The following is a 7,500-nucleotide window of genomic DNA, read 5'->3' as shown; positions in this document are numbered from 1 at the left end:
TAAATATGAACTTTAGGGAGGATGAAGAATTGTTCTACTTAGAAGCATCTGCATACACAGTGCATAATAAACGAATATATCTCAAAACAGAGTGTAAGTGTGGAGAGGTACACTGTGTTGTGAATTTGGTCAGAGATAAATGGAGTGAATAATTTGATTTGTTGAATGCATAGGAATAGAGAAGCACATCTATTGAAATATGATATTGCATGTAGAAGCGATTGTCGAGAATGCAAGAAAGGCGATTACAATGTTAAAGAATGGAAATGCATCACGGAATTTATGGGATTACAAGAGAGATGTTAGGACACAGTGGTGATGTTACACTTATGTGGCTGGCCATTTTTGTCAGGGATGTCTAGAAGAGGGAAATGTTGTGAAGAATTGGGTGTGAGGGATAGTTATCCTGATACTTAAAGGTAAATGGAATAGAAAATGTTGCAAGAATTACAGGGACATAACGTTACTTAGTATAACAGGGAAAATTAATAGTGAATTTTTATTAAAAAGGTCAGACAAATGTTAAGAGAGACTGTCAGAAAAAATAGTTATGGTTTTAGACAAGATACTGTTTGGATAAAGCGACTGTTTTGTAACAGTTTGAGTGGAAAATTTGAAAGTAAAACGAAAAGTTGTATGTAACATACATTGACCTACAAAAATCGTTTGAAAGAAATGGTAAAAAGACAATGTATAAGATGATGAGATAGAAGGGTATACAAGATAAGCTGTTGGATGTGATTATAAATTTCCATGGCGGAAGAGAAATGACGTGTGTGAGAATATACTGTATATGGGGGGTTGGGGGGTTGGAGTAATTTGTCTGTTATCATTGTGAATCTGAAACATAGGTATGGCAAGTCAAGAGAAATAAATTGATGCAGCCGTAAAGCTGCGCAATGAATGGTTACGTGGATGGTGAAATAAAGGAAATGGGCAATTCAAATAGGATATCAATTGGGAGTAAATACAGTGGTTGAATGCAGGATGAGAGAGGAAGGGAGTGGGTGAAAACGTCAAAAAGAAATTTAGCAGGCTGATATATATTCAGTTCAACCAAATTGTTGAACTGAATATATATCATGGATATGAAATGTGGATGATGATTACCTCGGCCAACTAAGTTGAAAGGAGGCATGTTTTACCCCATGTTTGTGAACACCTTACTGGCCAAAATTTTAATCGTAGAGTAATGAAACTAGCATAGATTAACTATTATGTAAAAAGCTAGAAAGGATAAAATTTTGGAAGGTCAAGGTCAAAGGTCAGGTCATGGGCAAGCAAAATGTAATGTTTGTGTGTTTGTTTATTTAAAGTGAACACCTTTCTGGTAACAATTTTAATTGTAGAGTAATGAAACTTGCAGGGATTACCGTTATGTAAGCTGGAAATTATTAAATTTTATAAGGTCAAGGTCAAAGGTCGAGGTCACGGTCAACCACAATGTTCAATTCACGTAATTAGCCATAAGTTTGGGCATCATTGTCACAAAGACTCCAAACTTGGGTCATATTTGAGTGTATGAAAATTCATGCCAATTAATACATGTTAAGGTCAAAGGTTAAGGCCAAGTCCAAGGTCAAGGTCAAGCATAATGTCAAATTCCGGTCATCAAACATACGGCCACAATTTTATTCGTAAAATAATGAAATTTGCAGGATTTTGAAGTGTTACGTAAAGAACTGGAAATGATTAAATTTTGGAGGGTCAAAGGACAAGGTCACGGACGAGCAAAACTTTAAAAGGTCGAGAAATAAGCTGCCTTGGCATAGGTCTGCGCTCTACTGACTGTCTATCTAGTTAATGATAAAACAGATGTTGAATATATTAACTTTAACATGGAAGTGAATTGTGCATGATGAGACAGAATACAAGAACCAAGGTTGAAACTATTTGTGGTGTAAGCAAATATGTAAAATTGATAGGATGAAATTGTATGAGATATATTGGTAATAAGGGCCCTAAATATTCGGAAAAAACTAATGTTCACATGATGGCAGTGGATGCCTCAGTGTATGCATATATATATATATATATATATATATATATATATATATATATATATATATATATATATATATATATATATATAATATATATATGTATATATATACATATATAATATATATGTATGTATGTATATAGATATATATATATATATATATATATATATATATATATATATATATATATACAATATATGTGTATATATATAATATATATATAAATTTATATATATATATATGTATAATATATATATTATATGCGTATATAATATATATATATATATATATATATATATATATATATATATATATATAGGGGTGTTCAAGTTTTACGTGTAGATGAATGAACACTAATGTGGAAATTTAATAGCACGGGTGTTCAATCTATATTCAGAAGCTGAAGTATGAATGTCATCATCTGCACTGTTATTTTTTCTATTATATTAAACGGCAAAGTGCAGAAAAATACAAATGTTTGTGCGTATGTGTCTATTCCGAATGCAAAGTATCTCAAATCTCAACCAAACATATGAGTATTTAGTTGATTGTGACTAGTAATCTTGGAATTAACTTCAAGGTTAATCAACTTCGTCTTTTTCATTAGCTATAAATCTTTCTTCTCAGGCAACCGAATTTCTGTCCATTTCAAGATTTGCACATTGAATTTGACAGCTGTTTCCCAATCTTCATCTACTAATCCTAACCACTTAATTGATTAGACTTTTTCTCAACGGTTCCTTACCTTCTTCAGAAGGTTTGTTATCTTTACTTCAAATCTTTTTAATGGATTCGTATGGCTGAGCTTGCTTCTTGCCTTGATTAAGATAAGTCTTTAATTAATATATTACTTTTTTATTTTGTTCTTAGGATAAGATTTTTAGTGAATAAATTCAATTTGAAATATATATCTCTTTAGATTGGATATATAGAGCAATTTTAATATGATGAAAAATATATTCTTTTCTTCTTAGATATTAGATTTCGTAATTTGAAATTATCCATTTTACTTACAAATTATTTGAATATGAAAGTTTACTTACTTTTAAAGAGCATACTTACTTTTCCAACAATGATTAGATTGTTATGAACAAAGTTTGCTGTCTTTTATTAATAAATTATACCTCTATTCCCAAAGGAGCAGAGCTTTCATGTATATAAAAGTGGGTAAATGTGATTTTTCCCCAGAGGAAAATTGTACTCAGCTAAGTTACTTTCACGATGACCTTTGCTTTTGTTATCAAAGATTGGAAATAATATAGAATAGCTGATATAATTCAATTTAACTGGCAGCCTTCCGCTCGACAAAAAAAAAGGGTATTTTTATTCACCCTTTTGAAAATATTCCTTATTGGCTCGCTCAATTTGATTTTTCATTTCAAGGTGCAACCGTTTTTTTAATTAGCCTTATTTTTTAAGAGTGAAATTTAATTTTGGGACTATCTTTACTTAAATAGGAATTAAGTAGAGTTTGTTTTATTACTATGATCGAGATAACTGTTATAAAACATTTTTTTCGTGTTTTTTTTTTTTTTATATTTGTTCCCTTTATTCTCTTAATACTTGACCCTTTCATGCTTAAGAACCTCGGATAAAATTTGAAGGTTTGTTTTCTTGTTTCAAACACACACAAAAATATATATATATATATATATATATATATATATATATATATATATATATATATATATATATATATATATATATATATGTGTGTGTGTGTGTGTGTGTGTGTGTGTGTGTGTGTGTGCTTGTGTAAACGATATTGTAGAAATATTTAGAGAATTTGAGCTCTTTCGAACGCATTTGATCCCAATTTCATTATTTGTTACCATTTCTCAACAAACCTTGAAGTTTCGTTCGTAATGGAGTCTATACTCTTAAAAATAAAATTACAGCACTTATATACAGTTGCCCCTTTAATGAATAAGCTCGAGTTCTAAAATGACGAGGGTTTCAGTTGATACACGATTTCCTTATATTTTCTAAATCATGTTCTTCCGCTTTTATGAGTATTGTTACCCCCTGTTTGTTTGTGTATTTGTTAAAGAACACCTTCTTGGCCACAATTTTAATCGTAGAGTAATGAAAGTTGGAAATGATTGAATTTTGGAAGGTCAAGGTCACGGCCAAGCAAAATGTCCAATTCACGTAATCAGCCCTAAGTTTGGACATCGTTGTCACAGAGACTTCACACGTGGTTCATATTTGACCGTATGAAAATCTAAGCCAATTAATACATGTTAAGGTTGAAGGTCAAAGTCAAGTCCATAGTTAAGGAAAAGGTCAAATTCCGGTCATCAACCATACGGGTACAATTTCAATCGTAAAATAATGAAACTAGCATTGATTTCAAACTGTTGTGTAAAGAGCTGGAAATTATCAAATTTTGCAAGGTCAAAGGTAACGGTCACGGACAAGAAAAATGTCCATATCACGTAATCAGTCATAAGTTGTGACATCCTTGTTACAGAAACTTCAAAATGGGTTCACATTTGATTGTATGACAATTCACGCCAATTAATACATGTTAAGGTCAAAGGTTAAGGTTAAGTCTGAGCAAAAGGTCAAGAAATAAGCTTCAGCTTCGGAGCTCTGCATTCTACAGTGTACCCCTCTAGTTTATTTCTGTTCTTGAGCTATTGTCTTCGCTACTTTCATGTATTATTTCTGCATAAACCTATCTCTCATCTGACAAACTATATCTACACAACTGTTGGGCTTTATCAATTGTGTCATCAAACAAAAACACTTTTCTGGAGGGACTTCAATTTACTGACAAAAACGTATCATGACTGAATCATTTGATATTACATCGGAACTATTCTCACATCAATAAATGTTTTATCGTTTTTATGGATGTACTTTGTTACGAAAAAAAAAAAAAATTATACGTAAACGAAATTATTATTTTTCTCTCTTTTCAACATTCATCAAGTTTGTTGCATATATTAGGTATTCTTTATAACTGCAACTCACCTCTGAGGATCGTGTTTACATTGTTCCTTGTTTACACACTTTTATCTTTGAAGTTGTTGGAAAGGTTACTATTTATCCATCATTTCCTCCTATCAAAGAAAACGCATTACGTAATTTGTCCCCTTTCTGATTACGTTTGATCTTTATAGATGATGTTTGCTTGTTTTCGACTCTAAAAATGATTTGACTTCCTTTTGTAACCCTCACGCCTCTGCGAAGGTAATTCTCTTACATTATTCACGTAAGACTATACAAATTTACTTTTTCCTATAACACAGTCAACAAGTATTTATATAACGTAGAATAAGAAATGCCTTTCTTTGCCATTTTATGCCCTGATTGAAATCTTAAACATCTGATAAAAGAAAGGAGTAAACATTCCAGAGCTTACAAACGTAATGAAATAACAGTAGCTATTCAATAAACAAACTATTTACCAAAACTGAAGCCTTTAATAAAGCCAACACGATGGTTTACAATTAGATCAACACACAGACATTGCAACGGAGATTTGTAATTGAACAAAGCTAAGGCTTCATTTCAATAGAGACTCTAAAGAACAATTTGAATATTCAAAGAGACTTGTAGCTTCTGACCTAATATTGCCTAATGTGCAAGACGGGATTGTTAACGGTATTGAAAACCAGTTACAAACAGTGTGTGTGCCGTTGCAACACTGGCATTAATGGCCAAAGTATTGAGATAAAAAGTTCAATGGCACCATGAACATTGAACATAATTTGCAAGTCTTGACCCCGTTTTCTGTCCTTAACTTCGTTTTCTTCCTCATACTGAATCTCGAACAGAATTGCCCAATTCAAATCATACATTGAAATATGAGCATATTATCATTGTGAGATGAATTCAATATGCTGTCCTTATTTCCGATATAAACTGTACACTGATGATGCCTATTCTTCATAATCACCATTAAATTCAGATCAAAGTCCGCCCCTGTTAATCCAGAGGGATACTTCCATTCTTTGAGGATGCAGAGCGCAATCTTTTAAAATCAGAACAATTAAATTGGATGCATAATTATCGAGAAGCGTGAATGGCAGTAAAAGAGAGAGAGAGAGAGAGAGAGAGAGAGAGAGAGAGAGAGAGAGAGAGAGAGAGAGAGAGAGAGAGAGAGAGAGAGAGAGAGCGTGGGGAAAATATATTACAATTGAAACAATACTGGTGATATAATTTTTAGAAAAGTGGCAGGGGAATAAAATGGATGGAAAGAGTGGCAGAGGTGTTTGAGCTGCTTAACTGACCAAGGAACTGCAATAGTAAATAAAATATACAATGATCTAATTATTCATTTCTTTACATAATAGGAGATGGCAATATATATATATATATATATATATATATATATATATATATATATATATATATATATATATATATATACGTATATATATATATATATATATATATATATATATACGTATATATATATATATATATATATATACGTATATATATATATATATAAATAAATAAATAAATATATATATATATATATATATATATATATATATATATATATATATATATATATATATATATATAAATTCTCATGACTATTTTATGATGTTTTCATCTCAAAATATATACTAGAGGTCTAATATGTATAATATGAATATATTTGGCTTGATTACTCATCAGTGATATTCAATTGCACTGAAAAATAATTTGGGTGGACATAAGAACTAATATGAAACTAGATCTAACATACTCCAATGCAGTATTTTATTAACCATATATCTCTTATTTTTGTTAATAACTTTAACAATTTATTAGGAACAGTTTGAATTCTAGGCGACATCTTCCAGTTAAAGCCATGACTGAACTAATTTACGCTGTAAGTAAATACACCCGTTTCACTATTGGACTTCACATTTACAATATGTGTTTAAAAATTAGCTACCTCAACTATTATATAATGCAAAGAAGGTAACTCTAAGCTGTTGATAGTTCTTTTACGAGTTGAGGATACTCACTTACTAATCCATAGAATTGTCTAACGCTCACGTTACTGTTACGTACACAACAATAAGTTTCGAAAATTTCTATAACTATAAGGACATATGCATTACTTACGAGACAACAACGAGGTGGAATTCACAATTCGGTTATGATAACGATTGCTAATTAAATTACATATATATGGAAGTAATATACGATTAATATTATACAATTTACAGAAATCCATCTACCATGAACACAAACCCTCATATATAACATACATATAAATATGTGTTTATATATATATATATATATATATATATATATATATATATATATATAGATGTGTATATACACAGATTATATATATATATATATATATATATATATATATATATATATATATATATATATATATATATATATATATATATATATATATATATATATATATATATATAAAATAGATAGAACAAAAAGTTCAATCCAAGACTTGTAGAATGACACAACACAAGGTTGGATATCACTGTTTAAATGGCTACCACTCAATACAGAGCAA

General features: G+C 30.3%; 1 protein-coding gene across 2 annotated transcripts in view; it reads right to left on the bottom strand.

Annotated features, from left to right (window-relative positions):
* LOC137654243 (zwei Ig domain protein zig-8-like) overlaps positions 1 to 7,500 on the bottom strand; it is a 690,582-nt gene that overhangs the window by 525,043 nt on the left and 158,039 nt on the right. The gene's annotated exons all lie outside the window — the stretch shown is intronic.

The sequence above is a fragment of the Palaemon carinicauda genome, chromosome 15 (assembly GCF_036898095.1).
Source record: "Palaemon carinicauda isolate YSFRI2023 chromosome 15, ASM3689809v2, whole genome shotgun sequence".
Classification (NCBI taxonomy): Eukaryota; Metazoa; Arthropoda; class Malacostraca; order Decapoda; family Palaemonidae; genus Palaemon; species Palaemon carinicauda.
Note: the sequence above shows the minus strand (reverse complement) of the source record. Positions and strands in the feature narration are given on the sequence as shown.